Below are 20,632 nucleotides of genomic sequence, written 5' to 3'. Positions count from 1 at the left end.
CTTCGTCTTGCATAATAATTGTGTCTGCAAGGCAGTGACGTGCTTGCAGAGCCGGAACAGTTTCATTCTGTAACAGCAATGCATATCGCTTCCCGGTGATCGAACATGTCACTGGACCTGTAGAACGTAACTCCTTGTAGAAGTAGGGACCGAGAATAAGTGACGCAGTAAATGTAAATATGCACCATACACTTTTGGTAAATGCAACAGAATCTCTAAGGTACCGTGAGGATTTTCTGGTTTCTAAATTCGGCAGTTGTGAGTATTGACTGCACCATCCAAGTGAAAATGCGCTTCGTCTGTCCAGAAGATATTCCAAGGCAATTCTGAATCGACCTCAATACGAGCTAGGAACTGCAGTAAGAACTGGAGTCGAGCGTCATAATTAGAACCCGGATTATATGCACTCAAAAAGGGGAAAAATATGCACTTAAAATATCGAAATGTGTACTTAAAATATCAAAGCGTGCACATAAAATCCCAAAATATGCAATAAACACCCAGAATATGCACTAGAAATTTTGAAAAAGTCAAAATTCCGAAATATTTACAAAACAATGAGAAAATATGCATTAAAAAAGTCATCATACAAAAAAAAAGCAGACGCGTTTTTAAAATGCATCTTTTCTATTTCTTAGTGCATATGTATTCATTTACGAAAAAATATCCCCTCATATATATATACACACTGCACATGTATATATAAATAACTTCTGCATACTCTTTTTTTATATTCAGGCATATTTTCATTTTCAGTTTGTTGTAGCTACTACTGAACCACACATGCACCTCGCCCATATTCCTCTGCGGAACTTCTAACGAATTGGTACATGTTGGAATGTGTGTGTATGTGTAGTGAACCGGACGTGAAGTTTTGTTTCTGTGTGGTGCTTGTTATGTGTAGTGCTTCCATCAACTTTTCTAACTATGAGTGAAATGTAATGCTTGAACAATAATTGTATTGTTGTAGGGCTGTTTGCTCTCTGTGGCGAGACTTTTTAACAGGGAGACCGGTCACATTCGCATCTCGAAGTTGGGAACCACAAAAAACCAACTTCAGCCAATCACCACTATAGTGACATTGGGGTTAGTTTGTTGTAGCTGCTCAATAATGAAAATACAATAACGAAAGAATTTTGACGCTATTTCTAAAAAAATTTGACATATCTCTAGAAATAGCCTCACAATAAAATGGTTAATAAAATACTTTATATATATATTAATTCACTAAATTTTCACCTGCGGGGGGAAAAACCGATGTTTTGAAAATATTATGAGCAATATTTATTTGAAAAATTATAAAAGAAATTGAGCTTAAATAAACATTCAAAAATATGCACATATGCTGAAAATTTTGATTTTGCGCATTTATATGCATTAATGCTAAAAAAGGCCAAAATATATAAAGGCATATTATATAAATGTAATTCGGGCTCTACTCACAACTATAAGCTTAAAAATAACAGACATGTAAATTTTTTTTCAATTTTTTATTTATCGAAATCATCTTTCAAATATTTAAATACATATAGATATTTATCACATACTTTTTTCCTTGAATACATGACTTAGAAATGCTCATAGTTTTACAATATTCACTTTTCTCACAGTTGCTTTGACATAATCTTTTGTAGTCATAGTGGGAGGCAACATGTTTGAAAAATATTCAACGTAAACCAAGTTACATATATAAAAAATATAAAGTTCTATGAATTATTCTTGGAACATGATCATGAAATTGTTGGTGCACTCATGTCCTTGATGGTTTTTGGCTGCCTCATCATATCCTTGAAAATCGAAACCTTTTTTTTTGAAACAGCCTTTCTGAAAAAGTAAAACAAACTGAATATATTTAGTATAGAACTGAATATATTCAACTGAACACGTTTAGTTCATAGTTCAAATATCGTAAACAAATCGTTAAGAATATGTGAATATGTATACGATTTGTTATAATATCCCATCTGTAAAAAAAAGTTGAAATCTGGGAGCATGAAAAACCCGCAATTTCAGTCTGAAACAGTTTGACGAACCACTTGTGTCCCGTGTTACAGGACATTCTTATAATTATCTTGGTCCCGATTTTTTTACACATTTGACTCGCTTTCTCAACGATAGCTATTTAGGTTTGTAATGTTTACTTGAGTCGAAATACGCAGCGCTTTCATAATATAAATAATATTATGATAATTATAGTAAATATTATAAATATCATCTTACATATTTGTCAGGTTTAACATTTTATTCAGCAATTTTAATTACTATTGGCGATTTTTACGACAATTGGCAATGTCCCGTATTTTATGAATTATCATTTAAGATTACAACTTATTGTATTTTTGCTCAATAAAATATGGTCCTTAGATTTGGATTTTTTTTTTTTTTTTTTTTTGGGGAAATACTGTGATTTTCAGCAGTCCTTTAGTTCCACACCTTCTGCAATTCTATCAGTAATTAGAAAGTTGCATTTGAAGCAATAAACTGCCATTTCTGGCAAAATTTAGTGATAGAACTCATATGGATATTAGGCTACTAATAACTTTAATTTTATCAAGTCTGCCTGCGGACCACCTGTGACATTGTCGCATACCATAGGTTGAGAAACAGTGTCATATATGACCATGATAATTCGTACATGTATTGTATCATTATATACGTAAAATTCACTATAATTATACTGGGAGAGATTCGATTATATTCATCACACATACTAGACTCATTTGGAGTCTTTGTATTTTTCATATTTATCAAATTCGCCAATTACACTAGGCAGGGGTTTTCAAACTATGCGCTGTGATACAAGATAGAGCAACTGCAGAGTGTCCTGTAAGTCCTAATTCGGCTGTTATCTCATCAAATGTTTGTCGTAAATCTATGGTTTTAATTTGAAAAACGCTCAAAATGAATTCAGGAATCATTCTGTACCAGTTTTGATAGTGATTCATTTTGTTACGCACTTTTGTGTTCACTGTCAAAACCGGTACAGAGTGATTCCTGAATTCATTGAGCATTTTCAAATTATAGTCATACCCCTACGATGAACGGTTGATGAGATTGAGTCTAAATTAGGACTTATACTGTACACATGGTATTCCTGTAACACAACAGGTTTTGCTCATTTGCCACGATTGTTCAAAAATCACCTTAACACAGCGTTTTCCAACCTTTTTTTATTCCGCAGTACAATTTCAGAGGTGGCTTAAGCAAAGGTGCAAGGGGTGCAGCGCGCAGACTTTAGTTAAGACCCTAAAATTTAACACAGTAAAAATTTACATGGCATCACGCTTTTGAGCCATATCTCGACAACAGAAATGTTGAGAAAATAGATAGGGCCTGTAATACCACAAACAAGAATGTAAGCTATCGGAGCGGCTCCAGACAAAATCTGCACCCATGCGGGACCTATTAATTGCATATCATCATTTACACGATAAGTGCACAAAATAAGTGCTGTTTCAAAGGATTAAGTTATCTAGCATTACTAAGAATGGTAAGATAATTCCGGAATTAAAAAAAAAAAAAAAAACAGGAAAAATCTACTTCAAAAGTGGGACGTATAGTCACACCATTTTTTGCACAGTAAACAATATGATGTGCAATTTTCTTCTGGAAAAAAATGGTTTATCTCAAGGTCCCCCTTCACTACAGCTCTGTCAGCCGCCTGCCAGGGTTGCCATTAGGGAGGGGCGGCATATGAGGTTTCTCAGATGGGCGGCAGGTAAGCTCGAGCCGCCCCTGCCACACTTGAACATATAGTTGAACTTCTAATGCACACTCAAATTGAGATCTTAAAAATTAAACATTTAATTTACAATCAATAATTATTAATTGTGAATCAGTCATTATTATCACTAATCGCAAAGTAATTTATTGCTATTTCTAGAAAAAAATTGAATTCCTGAAACAAAACTATTAGATATCTCAACTTGACAAATTTTAGAATATTTCATTTTTTGAACAGGAAAACTCGCCTGAAGCTTCTTCGAAAGATTCTAACAGTGATCGCTTTTTATTTTCAATGCAGTTAGTTCATTACAAAATATATATATATATATAAAAATAACTGGTTTCTCACACAAATGTGATGTTAAGAACAGAACGCTCAACTGTCATTCTTCAAATGCGGTCTACCCGGTTTTTTGGGATAAAAATTTTCCCTGCAGAAACCCTATTTAAATAATGTAATTCAAACCGGCTGCTCAATGGTAACCCTCAAATACGGTCATGGACACCACTTTCAGCATTCGTTCAGGTAAACGAAATCTCCAGTACTGACACAAATAGTTGCAAGTTTAATTAAAATTATGCTCGCTAGATGGCAGCACAAGTTCAAATTTTTTTTTTTTTTTGCTACTTTTGAAGGAAATTTTTGCTTGCAATTTGACAACTTTCATGTCAGCTTAGAAAATGAAATCACAATTTGCTGGTTTTACTTGTTCTTTACACACAAATCCACGCTATATGCAGGCCTTTTATTTACCCCCCCCCCCCCTCCCCCTACACATTAATCTTTTAAAGCCCAGATAGAAAACCTGGGAGGGTCGTGAAAATACCAAGTTTTTTGTATTCGAAGTGGACTCGTCCAAATTTCGGCCACTTTCCCTCTCCCCACCCTTTCTCCATGAGTTTCTATTCATGCCACCCTTTGCATTGACGTTCACCCTTTCATTTCAATGGATTTTCGGGAGATAATTTGTCTATATATATACTGAAAACACCCCTTTCCTCACAGTATTATCTCTTTGTAAAATGCATTGAGTACGCTTAGTCCATTCTCACGGAACATTCTAGTACATCAGCTTTTAAAATCCCATTGATAGGGCGTTGCAGTTGCCTTTTCCGTTCCCGCCTCTGACAAGAGCTTTCATCTTCTTCCCCGTTGGTGACAAAAGCTCACCAAAACATACCCATACCCCCTAGCTGGGTCGACTTGAGGCGGTTATGGGCATTAACCTACTCCGCCGACCTCGGGCGATCTGGGCATTATAGAGTTAAAAAAAATACAATACTATTTGGCTCAGGGCCGCAACTAGAGGGATGCAGGAGGGTCTGGTGCCCCGGACTAGAGGGGATGCAAATTTCACTCTTTAACCTACCCTTCAACATTATGAGGGGGTCTTGTCTGAGATCTGTTTTTCAATTTGAGTACTTCTGCTTTTTGTAGAAAACAGTGCGTGAAAGATTCTTCTCATTTTTTTCTTTTTCATTATTTGGTATACATCACATTAATCATAGAATATTTTGATTGAATTTTTTCTAAAATTTCTCACGACACACCTACGATCCATCACACCGGTTGGAAAGTCCTGGCTCAATCAATTAAATGTTCATGGAAAATACTATATGAAATTAAAGAAAAGTAATGAATAAAAATCACCTTCTACACTGGGATGTTTGCCACAAAGACAAACATCACATGTACCCATTCCTTATGGCCTTGGCATTACAAATAAAAATTTAAAATACTGAAGAGCTCTCATGTAGTTTTTGTACTCATGAACACTGCACGAGAAGTTAGAAAATTGGAAACCATTAAGTATTTGGTAAATTGTATGTACTCACTTCTTTCTTCAATTTAAGAGAATTCATTCAATATTCCCATGACAAAAGAGAGATCTCACACAGAAATATTCACTTCTCTTGCTTGTTCCATAATTTGCTGTTCACTGCTGATAATGCAAACTGTCTTGGGTTCATCTGGAATTTGAAAAAAATGTAGAACGAGTGGTATGGATACAAATACTGACAGAAAGAAATTCAACTTGAAATTTGAACGTTTTAGGTTGGAAGGAGCTCGTTCGATTGCAAAGATTCATTACAGCAAGACAGAATACTGCAGAGATATACAGGGTGCATAGCTAATACCTAACATTGTAAATTACTGGTGAAACGTTGATCCTCGAGGCATATTCTAACTGGAAAAAGTACCCAAATAATGGGTGAACCTCAGATACATCACTCATATTGCAAGGGCTGTATAGTTATTGAAATGAAAAAAATTAACTTTTTATGTAGTACTGTGCTCCGAAATCCAATTAGATTTGTTGCTTTGTCTCTCCCAAAGTCAGAAAAAGAAATTCTACATCTGTAAGTGCAATACTTTCTGAGATATTTTAATTGAAAAATCGGTGAAAAGCTGAAGGGAAAAAACATAAATGAGTTGTCTATTAGTTTCTGTGGCTCTCCCCACATTTTCCCCGATTTTTCATTCAAATATCTCATCGAATATTGTACTTTAAAACGTAGAATTCATCTTTCTAAGTGCACAATTTTGTTGGTCTGAGGAGAGACAAAGTACAACTTTTTAATCAAGTTTTTGAGTGAATGGTGATCAAATAAAAAGGTTTTTTTTTAACCTTGGTAGCTAAAAAAAAATACCTTAGAATCAACGCTCATTATAACGATCACACATTATTGCAACCGTTTTATTACAATGACTGGTTGACAAGTCCTGAATTTTTTTTCCTATTTATTTCATGTGCTTTTTACAAATCAATGCACGAGATCCACGTTTTTTCGTTTGCCAAAATTGGTTGGATTCAAAATTAAGATAGAAGAGTTCAGAATTTTTTATTCAACGTTGAATTTAACAAACTTCTAATATTACGTCTGTTATCCATGGAAGGATAACACACAAACTGAGCGACGGGAGACGTTATAAAGAACGTTAACTGTATTTTGTATCTGTATTTCAAAAAAAAATTGTTGTATGATCAAAACAGAGAAGATAAAGAATGATCTGGAAAAAAAAAACTGCAAAAAATATTTCCTCTTACGATCTTCTTGTAGACTTTGGGCATAATGAATTTTTCTTTCAAGGAAGTTACATTTCTTCACATCAGCACAAAACACGTCCATACTATTGTCATCCTGGATGCGAGAAAAAAAAATTACATCACAATTGAAACCATTAAAGTTATATTATTAGGAGATTCTATCAACACACAAGCTTTGTCAAAAAGAAAGAAAGATATAAACTTACATGAAGATGTTATAGATTCTCATAAATGTAGAATTTTTAATCATATTTTATAATTTAAATAACTTTTATATGTCTTCGAAGAAATATCAAAATTAGTAAATTATATACAAAGAGCTATATATACAAATACAACGCCACAACAGGTAAATTTCCCAATGAGTTGGCTGACTTAAGAACATCATGGATCCCCGAGCCATTTTTTGGAGGCCCTACCTACTACTACTACACCACACATGAACCCCCCAACGAATCGGTACATGCGGGAATGTGCGTGTACGTGTAGTGAAACCGGACGTGAAGTTTTGTTGTTTCTCTGTAATGCTTGTTATGTGTAGTGCTGCCATCTGCCACTAGTTTTTCTAACTATGAGTGAAGTGTTATGATTGAATGATTTATCGTTGTAGGACTGTTGCTCTCTGTGGCGAGACTTTTTAACAGGGAGATCGGCTCGCATTTGCGCCTTGAAGTTGGGAACCACAGAAAACCAACTTCAGCCGACCACCACTGTGGGGTTCGAACCCGGATCCTCGCATCGCGAGTCCGTCACTATAACCACTCGACCACCACAGCGGAATGAATTGAATGAAGCAAACAAGGCTGAAATTAATAATATAAATGCGGGCTGAAATAAAAGATATGTGAAAACTAACCATCAGCCTTAAAAGATTAGAGAGTATTACATTCTATACATGGCATATTACCTAGCTGTCATTTTTGAGGTACCGCTCCACAAACTATAGCAGTTCACATCTTCTACATGCCATGATTTGTATGCCTTATGTCAGCGCGTAACCCGTTATTTGGAAATGTTCCTCTCAAAAGCAACATGAGTTTCTTATACATTTCAAGTAAAAGCATTTCATATTTTGAGCTTGTTTCGGCACTGATGCTTTTAAGCAACTCCTACACATTAGATTTTTACTTGTGTGAGTTGTTCATGAAGTTTTTATTATGACCAGCAGAATGGCTCAAAGGTACAAGTCTTCTATTTCCTGACAAGCCAAATAAGAATGATTTTTTTTACCTTTGCATTTTGGAAGCAAATGCCATGTGTGGAAGAGACATACTGCTGTGCATTCTTCAACAATGATAGAAAAATAAAGTGCAGAACAATGGATCACATTGAATTTATTTTTCATTTTAAACAATTAGGTTGTCATCATTTACTGGAATATATTAGGATGTCTCTTTGGCGTGAAAATTACGGCACTTGGGAAAGAAAAGCCATGAAAATATATACTTTTTTTTCTGAGGCTCGTGGACTTTAAAATGCTTGTTTTACGTTTTAGCTTTGTTTTGTTTGTTGTATTATTATCTTTTTGTTTTATTTTGTTAAAATAAAACAAAATGAATAACATTTACAAAAGTCACAATGAATAACATTTCATATAAATACAGTATGTCACTTAAAATTCAACACCCCATATTTTTTTAAATACGTATTGACACTTTTTTTTCATGAAATGATATACAGGGTACCTCATTTGCATAACATAACCCCTCAATTTATAACCCCACTTTTGTAAAATAATACCTGTTTCAAATACCAAGCACATTTGTGAATTACATGATAATAAGTACTAATAAGTACTATCAGTACATAGTGAGATGTAGATTGTATGTAAACAATGGTAAACTCTCATGTGTGGTTTTTTTTACTTTTGTAACTAATAAATGAAATCTCGGTATAACGATACTCTTTGGACTAAGAGAAAAATCCTAAAAAAAATCTCAATGGAGGTCATCGTTGTATCGGACGGCAGACCATCACCATAGTGCACCACCACCAGAGTTATCCTGTTCTTCATACATTTTTGAATCCTTATCACTCACATACACAAGAAAAAAAAATCAAGTAAATGGAAGATACAAACATATGATCAGCTAGGTAACACAAAGGATCTTTAAAATATTCTGCGAATAAAGAACACCAAAGCAATACACACAGAGGCCTGTCAAATTCAATCATATGCAACCAACCAATGGAAACTTTTGCACGAATGTTGCCATTAACCTACCTCATTAGTTGCATATGCTTGAAAGCGACATGCTTTCATGCTACTAAGTAGCATGTGTATCACGGGCCATAAGGTGAAGGTTGTACATGAAGAAAGAAAAAACTAACTTTTTTAGCTATCTCCTCTCCATATCAAGGGATGATTTCATCCATATCAGCATGTTCTGCTGATCAGCAAATGCATAAAAATGACGGGGGAAACAGATAAGTAAATTAAAATAAGTTTTGTTTTCAGTTTTGCATTAACAGATTTAAGAAACTACTTGGGGGTTTAATTTGGTAATTATTCTTACAATTTAAGCAACAACACGGAACACGGATGATAATTTTTGCTCTGCCAAGATACATGAAATCACAAGGCTATTTGGATATTATGATGAGGTGAACGTGGAAAAAAGTGCTCTCTGTAATCGAACATTTGCATACCGAGAAAGCACAATGTCCATGATACCACAGAGTCCATTCTTTTTTTCCCTCGTAAACAAGCACAGAAGCGTGACTTGTTGAGTAGAGATATTGCATGTAATTTCTCTCCTAATCCGGTGAAAATACTTGTGTATGTCGTCTGCAGGTGCATAAAAATACAGTAAAACCTCTAAACCTCTTTTGCGGACCGATGGGACAAAAATATTCTTCTTTAAAAGGCAAGAGTGTGACTGTTAATCAGAGGTTTTAAATCAGGGGGCATTTATTCAGGGCTGCAACTTGATACTTTTTCAGTCAGGGCAAGAACGCATTTTAGCGCCCACATGTAATATAGAAGCAGTCAAAGGGTGCATTCGGTGCCCCCTTCTGTCCAGCGTCCGGGCCCAAGACCCGCCTGATCCTTCCTAGTTGCGGCCCTGGACGTTTGAATGTTTACTCTACCCCCATTAACCAATGAAAGTTATTTTCCTAAAATGTTTTGTATCAGGTGTTTCAATAGAGATACACATTCGTGTTTTAGGCACAAGTTAGACGGCAGAACAAGGTTTCTCAGAGATCACAGGCATTTAAACGATGATAGTTTTCGCAAACAACATATGGACCTCACAGACACGTCATTCATATTTCAAGAGATTGTATTTTATTAAAATATAATAAAAACATTTGGTACGGACACTCTGTACTCAAAAACCCAATTAGAAAGTTGTTGCTCTATTTCTCTTGAGGCAAAAATTCCACATTTGTAAAAGCAATAATTGCTGAGATATTTGTATTCAAAAATCGGGGAAAGGTTGGGGGAAAAAATCAGCTTAAATAAAAGGACAAAAGGACAAGCTTATTATGCTGTTCAAATACAGGACAAGTCTTTTTATTGCCCTGCATTTAGGGCGAAATTAATTTAACTAATTTAAATTAATTAAAATTAATTAAATTAATTTCTTAAATTAATTAATTAAACTTTTAAATTAGGTTTTTGAGCACAGGGTGTCCGTATAAAAAGTTAATTTTTATATTTTAATAATAACTTCCTGCAACATGAATGGCATACATGAGTGCTACATGTTATTTGGATGCTTCTTCCTAACTGGAAGTATGCCTATAGAATCAACAGTTCACCAGTAAAATGGGGCCAATGAACATTCCTTACTAGCCAGAAAAAAAAGCCTTAATACCAGAAAAAAATGTGTGTTGGGTCTCTTTAACCCCTTTACGATCAGGGACATAATTGCGTCCAAACGCCAGTGAAATAAATTCAATCCATCTGACTGTTTCTTCAACCTTTTTTCCTCCCTCATGGCAAAGGTTTATTGTAACCATGTGAAACAAAGTTGTGCGTGCCCTCCCCCCTCTCACCACCATCATGATATCTCAATCAGATAACATTATAGTGACGGTTCTGTTCAGCTTTTCTCCCCACCTTTCTCAACACAGCATCCTCCCCCCCCCCCCACACACACATATATATATATATATATATATATATATATATATAATGCACGGGAGCCCTATAACCGGGTTTCCCAGCTACTTTTTTTTTTAAAAATCAAGTAATCTCACCCGATTCATCACGTGACCATCTCCCATTGAAACACAAAGTAAATTTAATGTTCTTTGAATAATTTTTTTGCATATTTCTATTTCACAAAACTTTACCATTTTTCCTCAGCGGATACTACAAATACCACTAATTATCAAAATATACATATTTTATATATTTTTTAAATTTGTTTTTTTTTTCATCTATGTATGCAATGTTAAATCAATGGAATGAATCTACGCCTATGAAATCACGAAAAGGGAATTCTTAGAAATGTATTGTACCCATTTCTACGATGCAGTAATATTGATGTATATACAAAATAAAAATTTAAAAATATACATCATGTTTTTATCTTTATCTTGTATTCATATATATGCAAACTGTAACTGGACTTTTGCCTGTAGTTTGTATTTGTAAATAAATAAATATGTAAAACTGTCTAAACAAGCTACAGTAGACATGGTTATGCCGAGATCATTGTGATACAGCGCCATCTGTGAGTTATGGCCCTGCAACTGCAAGTTGTTGCAGTGTGACAACTACAGCACTCTTTGTGGTGATACACAATAAGCGATAAAGACGGCTTTGACGGTCAAGATTATAAGTAATAAGAAATATGCATGCTATTTCCCATTACAATTTTGCCAGAAATACAGGACGGTCGTCCACGGAACCTGCACCATGAAACCAGGGAAAGAGATCCAATGTGAATTATGTATTTTGACAATAGGGAAATTGCTAACATATCAGTAGGGTATTTAGCGAATATGTTCATCTGCAATATAGTGGAATGTATCTATGTCTATAGTGGTCTATGGTGGATGATCCATCGCAATGTTGTAAATACGACTAACTCAAAAGGTGGCGAGAGATGGCAGCACAAGCTTCATGTTGAAGAAGCACGTTCTGTTGTACTTGATAGTAAGCATAGATTGAATTAATTAAAGGGGAGATCGGCTCGCATTCATGCCTTGAAGTTGGAAACCACAGAAAACCAACTTCAGCCGACCACCACTATGGCGACGGTGGGGTTTGAACCCTGGTCCTTGCGATGCGAGTCCGTCACTATGATCACTCGACCACCATAGCAGTATCACCAGAAATTGAGCTTTTATGCATTTATTCACTGTGAAAAATTGCAATTGATTAGTTGAGCAAACAGTTGTTAGATGCATCGGCTCTGTAAAGTTGTTTACCATATTACTCCTGTAAAATCAGGGCCCCAACTAGATACTTTTTCAGCCATGTCAAGAACGCATCTTGTGTAATATAAAAGAAGCAGTTAAAGGGTACATTGGGTGCCCCCTTGCAGTGCCCGGGGCACAAGACAAGGCCGCTTCCCCCCTAGTTGCAGTCCTGCATTTATTATACGAAGAAATTATTATTTGAATGTAAAAGAGGGGGTGTTTATTAAGAGGGGTTTTACTGCACTGTTTCTAAACTTTTATGCAATAAACCAAAATTTTGAAAAATTCATTCAATACGAACCTCATAGACTTTACATCTCCGTAGTTCAAACATGTTTCTATTGTACTGTGTTTTCTATTTTAACTCTTTCCATTCTTACAAACTTAATTGTCTCGTCTGAGATTTGTTTTTCAATTTGAGTACTTCTGATACTTCTTTTTGTAGAAAAAAGTGTGTAAAAGATTCTTCACATTTTCTTCTTTTTCATTATTTGGTATATATTACATTAATCATAGAATATTTTGATTGAATTTTTTCTAAAATTTCTCACAACACACCAACGATCCATCACACTGGTTGAAAAGTCGTGCCTCAATCGATTAAATGTTCATGGAAAATACTATATGAAATTGAAGAAAAGTAATGAATAAAAATTACCTTTTACATTGTGATGTTTGCCACAAAGACAAACATCAGAGGTATCCATTCCTTATGGTCTTGGCATTACAAATAAAAATTTAAATACAGAGTAGCTCATGTAGTTTTTGTATTCATGAACACTGCACGACAAGTTAGAAAATTGGAAACCATTAAGTATTTGGTAAATTGTATGTACTCACTTCTCTCTTTAGGGAATTCATTCAATATTCCCATGACAAAAGCGACATCTCTCACAGAAATATTCACTTCCCTTGCTTGTTCCATAATTTGCTGTTCACTGCTGATAATGCAAGCTGTCTTGGGTCAATCTGGAATTTGAAAAAAATCTGGAATGAGTGGTACAGATACAAATACTGACAGAAAAAAAATTAACATGAAATTTGAACGTTTTAGGTTGGACGAAGCTTGTTTGATCGCAAAGATTCATTACAGCAAGAGGGCTATACAGAGTCAGGGGCCTGTCCAGCCCAAATCTGGGTGCATTTTCCTGACCCTTCACAAAATTTCGGGGCAAAAAACTGACCCTTTACAAAATTCTGGGGATAATAAATGGATCTATCACAAGATTCCAGAAAACAAACCCTTCATGAAAATTACTTAATAAAATCGTAAAAAAAAACTTTTGAGACTGGTGTGAGACAGAAAAGCCATTGATGCAAAACCGTTTAAACCAACCCGGGAAAAATGTTTTCATAGTCCAAGCCTTTTCATTGTTCGTCCAAAATATTGGGAGCTTTCGCTTATCCTTCCCTTCAACACTCGCGGATTCGCAGATTTGAAAATGATGGTGGGCTTTATCATGTATCCATACACATTTGTGCAAAACAACATAGTAAGTCTATCTCTACTTGCCTTAAAACAAGTAGCTTGCTTTTTTCTCTTGCTCAACTTCTTTGCGGCATTTTCTTCCAAAATAGTATAGTTTCGTCAACTTTAAACAGCTGCTGAGTTGCATAACCCTTCTCTTCAATAATTTAAGTCTTTGGAAATTTTCTAGCTTCCTCCTGGTTGGAAGAGGCTTGATCGGCAGTGCTTTTTAAATTGCTTGATCCAAATCGTTTCTTAAACCTATGAAACAACCTTTACTTGATAAAATTCTGATGAAACAGACATTTCACCAGCCTTTTCCTTAAGCCGCTGTGGTGGTCGAGTGGTCATAGTGACGGACTCGCATCATGGGGACCCGGGTTCGAGCCCCACCATCACCACAGTGGTGGTCGGCTGAAGTTGGTTTTCTGTGGTTCCCAACTTCGAGGCGCAAATGTGAGCTGATCTCCCCGTTAAAAAGTCTCGCCACAGACAGCAACAGTCCGACAAACAGTACAAATATTCAACCATTATACTTCACTCACTCCACTTCTGAGATGTAGATGCCAGCCCTAAAAAATCAAACACAACACTAGATACGCACTCAGACTGTTAGGTACACATACTTACACTTCCGGCACAGCTCACTAGGTAGTAAATTGCCCATGGCAATAAACCTGAGTTGTGCTCGGCTTGAAAAAAAAAGCCCTTTCCTTATGGAGGAGTAAAATTTTTCGCCTTTTCTGTTATAATATTACGATCAATTGGAATACCTTTTTGTGTCAGTCTTGTACCCATAAAAAAAAGCATTTTCTGTACGTGAAACACACGAATCCTATAGGCACTGCAAAGTTTTGACTGACACAGGTGCACCTACAGCTGCGGCTGAATGAATTTCAGATTCCTTTTTTTATACTTTATATATCTCACCTTAGATTCATTGATTCCATAATGGCGAACCACAGCAGGTATTGACTTCGCCAAGCATAGTCAATATATTCAATTTTTTTTGCTAAGTTTTCACTTTTATTTACCTTTTCAAAGCATTATCAGTAGCACTAGAAGAATGAGCCATCCTAAACAAGCACAACTCAAATTTTGTAAACAAAACACGTGAACGACAACTGCTGAGTGTTGTCGAAAAAAATTTCCAATAAGGCGGGGGGGGGGGGAGCAACTGTATATAGACAGAAACACAAACAAGCTGTAAGTGCACCAGAAACTGCATCCAAAAATTCCTTGTATTTGTTTACAGAAAAAACTGAAATAGCTGTGCAGAAGACTAAGGAAAAAAAGTGTTGACAAAGTATATAAAGATTTTGTACTTCATGATAAAAAAAATGGGCAGTATCTGCAGGCCCGTCGTTGGGGGAGTGAGGGGGCCGGTAAAGGGGAAAAAATACTTAAAAATGTAAAATTAATGACATCCAACAAGTGGGAAATTTGCTCACAGAATGGAAACGATAGCTAGTCATGGCAAAATAATTTAATTACAGCATTGCACGATTTCATAATTCATGGAAACATCACAAAAAAACAAAGTAATTGAACAAATAACTACAATTTACTCAAGAAATGTTAAATATGTTGTCCACCGTGTTCTGGCTATGAGGTAAAAGCACAAAAATTCTTGTTCAACAACAGATCAGAGTATTCCATGGTCATGAAGTGGATGCGCTTGCAATTCACCTTTATTAAACCAAATGTGCCCCACATTAATGTTCCTGAGGAACTTCTAGCATATAGGGAATGTGCTGAAGCTGGCAATTTACCAAAGTTTGCAATCCAACCACTGTTCATAACATTTTGAGGTATCCCCACAGCCAGAAGATAAGGTCAAGTGAACTTATGGCCGACCACGTGTCGTGCCATCCTGTTATTGTCAAAATGGGTCTTCAGCAGCTGCTTTGCTGGTATTGCAATGTGCATCTTGATAGAAGTTGTTCTATTCACACACTGATGCGATAGAAGTGCCAAAATGATGTGGTTGCACAAAATAGATTATATTACTGGCCAAGTACAGCATCATCTACTTGCACATTTTGCACTTTTTTCTTTTGCGAAAGAAACTTCCATTGCTTCAGGAGTATCCATGCAAATTTTCAAGCCATTCTGACCAGTACTTATTGTATAGTTTTGGAGAATCAAAACTTAAATTATAATCACCCTGTATATAGCTGATTATTTTTCATAAATCTGTTACTACTATACAGTAGAACCTTGATTAACTGGGATTAACAGTGAAAGTATAAAAAAAAACAACTATTGAATATAAAGACTGGGGGATATACAGTAGGAGATATGCTACTTCTTATGGGAAAGAAAATGAAAATGTCTGTGAGGTAATGTAACTACTAGTACACTAGTCTTTGTCTTTTAAGGACCTGGTGTCACTACTGTTGCTGTTTCTTTGTGAAGGGGAAAAAACCGAGATAATACACCACTACATTTAGATGTGTGATGTAATTCTTATTCATGAATTTGCTAAAGATAAAGCATCAGAATGTAGCCAAAGGTTAGAAAATGTTGTAAGAATGAGAAATTTTGGTTTCTGTATATAACTTTAAGTAACTAAGATACTTCATATGAAAAAAAAAAGTATATTCAGACCACTTTTATGAAGGCTTTTTGAAAAAAGCCACTTATACCATCTTATGCCATTTAAAGATATGCCACCAGAATGTCCCCAAGAATATAAAATGTGGTAAAAATGAAAAATTTTGGCTAATAATGAACTAGTATGATATTTTTCAAGGAAAAAATGATACTTAGGCCACTTTTATTTGATTTTGTGAAAAAAAACCACATGGTTTAAACCAAACAACCCTGATTTCAGGGGACTGTGAAAATATCGCAACCCATACTGAATGCATCTGAAGGTATGGTGGAAAAGAATGTGTTCGATAAAGAGACATCTCTTGCAAAATTGTCTTTTGAGACACAAAAGAATAATGAAGCAAGTGCATTTCTCAGAGAAGACAAGAAATATGAGGCCAAAAAACTGCAGAAAACAATTTCTCCAAATGATGTTTTGAAAATTCTGGAGAATGATGCTAACATCTGAACTGCTTATCTTAATTTAATCAAGTTAATATCATTATGCACTATCATACCTTTATCAACTGTAGAGAGACTTTTTTCTCAAATGAACCTTGTGTGTACTAAGATCAAAACTGTCACTAACCCTTCTCGACAGACATCTTTGTATCGTACTCAATGGACCCGACAAGCTTACAGAAATTGAATGCCTTTCAATCACTGATATTTTTAAATCAACTGGAAATAGAGATATAAGGATATGATTGGTATGTTTTTATATTTTTCAGTAAGCATGGCAATTCTCACTTTTTAACTTGAAACTGAATTTGATTTAAAATTAACAAAATATAATAATTAAAACACTACAACAAACAGATTGTTTTTTTTTATAAAGTAATAGGAAAATGAGGTTGCTGTTTAATTAGTATTACTTTCATTATTATTTTGAACGTTTTCACAAAAATAAGGTACATTGTCACAAAAACAGGACCTTGTACAAAAAGTCTGCACAGACCCCCAAGGGGACATAGCTAATACCTAACATAGCAAATTACTGGCAAAACGTTGATCCTCGAGGGATATTCTAATTGGAAGAAGTATACAGATAACGGGTGAACCTCAGATACATCACTCACATTGCAAGAGGCTCTATAGTTATTGAAATGAAAAAATAATTAATTTTTTATGTGGCACTGTGCTCAGAAATCCAATTAGGAAGTTGTTGCTCAGTCTCTCCCGAAACCAAAAATATGGTATTTCAATTGTTGAAATTATAACTTAGGATCGCCATCTTTTATCTTTAATTATCATTCAAAAAACGTGCAATAGAACGCGATTGATAGAAAAAAGTATAGTAAGGAAACTATGTCCTCAATGATAGTCCTCCTCTTTCTCGTAGTTTAGAGTAAGTTAATTTGCAAACATTATCGTATTGTATATTGTTTATTTATGGCTAAAAAAATATTATATATCATTACCGTGTTGTATTAGTGATCCAATGCAATTTTTATTACTTAATTTTATATGAATGAATAACTGTGGAACGAATTAAACGAGTTTACATTATTTCCTACGAGAAAGTTTGATTTGATATACAAGCGATTCAGATAGCGAGTAAGTTGGCAGAACGAATTAAGTTCGTTAACCGAATTTCCACTGTACACACGTAGTTTCAAAAACATGCGAAGAACACTTTTATCCCGGAAAGTTTTAAAATTTTACCAATTTATGAAATGTAAAATTGGATGGCAATCAATTTATCTATATATACAAATTAGTATGCAAATTTTTAGCTTTTCCTCACAACCAATATATAAATTGTTATAATTTGGAAACTGACAAAAATTACTGATCTGTTTTATGGGCATCTTTTCTCAGCCACTTCGTTGGGCATTTCATCTGTTGTGGCGTTGTATTTGTATAAGCCATACATGGTAAACCCTTGACCCATGGACAAAATGCAGCCCTGAAGGTTATGTGATGTGGCTTGCCCCCTCAAACCCATTTTGTAAAAATAAACTAAGCGACACATTTACAGATCGCTTAAATGACCCATGGCACAACTCCAGAGCATTTAAGTGGCCTGTGGCACATTCAAAGATCACTTAAGTAACCCTCAACACAGTTCCAGAACACAAACGATCCATGGCACATTTAGAGATCCTTTGAGTGACATGTGGCGAAATTTTAGAGCACTTAAGCAGCCCCCCCCTCCCCCGGTGTGGTTCTACATCATGCAAGTTTTTTTTTTCAAACCGAGCACAACTCAGGTCTATTGCCATAGGCAATTTACTACCTAGTAAGTTGTGCCGGAAGTGTAAGTGCATGTACCTAACAGTCTGAGTGCGTATCTCGTGTTGTGTATGATTTTTCAATGCTGCCATCTATATCTCAGAAGTGAAGTGAGTGATGTGTAGTGACTGAATATTTGTACTGTTTGTAGGACTGTTGCTCTCTGTGGCGAGACTTTTTAACAGGGAGATCGGCTCGCATTTGCGCCTCGAAGTTGGGAACCACAGAAAACCAACTTCAGCCGACCACCATCATTCAAGTTACCCACGGAATATTCCCAGATTACTTAAATGATCCCGGCATAATTACTTGAGTGATGCGTTGCACAGTTGCAGAGCACTTAAGCGGCCCAGAAACATTTCCAGAGCACTTGAAGGAACTGTAAAACACTGCAAAGGATTTATTAGGGAGAATGTTAGTTCAGGTGCCCACAAACAAGCGAAAGATTTCCCTTGTATTTGGCGCACAGAGTTAGAATATTTCACCATAAAGGGTGGTTGATGACGTAAGCATCATCCAAACACCCCCCCCCCCCCCATCAATGTAGAATGACCCCTAACCAGAAATACAAATTTTCCAAAATATTGTTCGCAGACAAGGGCAAAACAAGAGGAACATGTGGCACTACGCTTCTACATATATTATAGAATTTTTTTAAATACAATTTAGAACTGGAAGTTTACCTTTTGTTTACATTTTCAATCGTAGAGGACGCCAATGTTAGTTGTCAGCGAAAAGTGGGTTTTTTTTTTTTTTTTTTGGAAGGGGGGACATGGGCTCATTCAGCCCTTGTTGACAGTTTGATGGGACACCAGTATCGATTGGTGAGGGACAATGCAAGGTTATGGTGTCGCAGGGAATTTTTCTCTAATAGGGTTGTTAATAAATGGGATAGCTTACCCCCGGAGGTAGTAAATTGTAACACAATTGACACGTTCAAAAAGAAATACGATAAACATGTTGGGGTGAATCGAGAAGCTCTATCCATTCTTAGAATAAGACAACCTTATTCATAGTATTTCAACCTTATTACATAGTATTCTTTATGGGCATTGTATGATATTTATCACGTGTATATATTGTTTATAATTGCATTTTTAATTGGGTTGCTATATTTTTTTTGGAAATATATGACATCCATATTTTTATGGGCATCTTTTTCTCAGCCACCTCATTGGGCATTTTGCCTGTTGTGGCGTTGTATTTGTATAAATGAATGTCTCAATAATGTTTAAATGAAATCCGGAGGCGTATTTATTTATTTTCGCTGAAAGTTTGAAGAAACTCACCCATAGTGTTTTTTCTCTTCCCAATCCCTTTCTTTCAACGCACACTCAACGGTGAGCACCAAAGCTGCATTAAGAGTTGAGCACTGAAGCACAGTCGGCTTTGGTGAGCACTGAAATTTTGTCAGGCGCCGTGGAAGGGCAATAACTTTTCAATTTGTTGACAGTTAGTGACATTAGTGATGGGCGATCAGCTCATGAACCGTCCAGAAGAGCATAATTAAATTACCATAAAAGCTTTTTCCCCCCATTTTGATCAATGGTTTTTTGATTCATATTAATTATGAAGTCAATGATGTTAATATTTGAAAAAAAAAACCGATCTCTCTCTTTGCTCTCGGTCTTTTTTCCATCATCGTTTCAGTTGTTGAAAATTTTGAGATTAGATGGCAGCACCAACAGTATATAATTAAGCCTCAGAGTCTCTGTCGTCTGCTTCTTCCGAGGTTCTTTGTTTTGGACGTCTCCTTGTATTATGAAAAAATAACTGAACTGTTAGTTCGAATAGCCAGCTCAGCTTATGAGCTTAGCCTGTAAGGAACGAAACAAAGCGACTTTCTGCCTGTCGTCTGCTCATCAAGAGGTTCTTTGTTTTGGATGTCTCCTTATGCCCAGATAAAATAACCGAACTTTTAGTTTAAACATCCAGCTCGGTTTATGGGCTTTGCTTTTAAGGAACTGAGTGGAATGAAGAATATAGTTTTTTTCATAAAACTTCATCTTCACCACATAAGTTACTTGTAAATCTGAAGTTAGATGGCAGCACATACACTATTGATTGAAGTGAGGAAATTGAATTCTACGTGTCGTCTGCTTGTTGGAAAATCCTTTGTTTTGGACGTCTCCTTATGTTTTGCGAAAATAACTGAACTGTTAGATTGAACTTCCAGTTTCGT

General features: G+C 35.6%; 1 long non-coding RNA gene across 1 annotated transcript; it reads right to left on the bottom strand.

Moving 5' to 3' along the window:
• Window positions 1-1,487: 1,487 nt before the first annotated feature.
• On the bottom strand, window positions 1,488-20,166 carry LOC149080715 (uncharacterized). Its single transcript, XR_016193377.1, has 5 exons — window positions 19,740-20,166; window positions 12,993-13,121; window positions 6,777-6,870; window positions 5,563-5,697; window positions 1,488-1,824 (listed from the first exon to the last, which is right to left on the bottom strand). It is a non-coding gene; the product is annotated as an uncharacterized LOC149080715 (long non-coding RNA).
• Between the last annotated feature and the right edge of the window lie 466 nt (window positions 20,167-20,632).

Source organism: Pholcus phalangioides, unplaced genomic scaffold, assembly GCF_987345545.1.
Source record: "Pholcus phalangioides strain wild (caught in Gottingen) unplaced genomic scaffold, Ppha-v1.0 ptg000010l_1, whole genome shotgun sequence".
In the NCBI taxonomy this organism is placed as follows: Eukaryota; Metazoa; Arthropoda; class Arachnida; order Araneae; family Pholcidae; genus Pholcus; species Pholcus phalangioides.
Note: the sequence above shows the minus strand (reverse complement) of the source record. Positions and strands in the feature narration are given on the sequence as shown.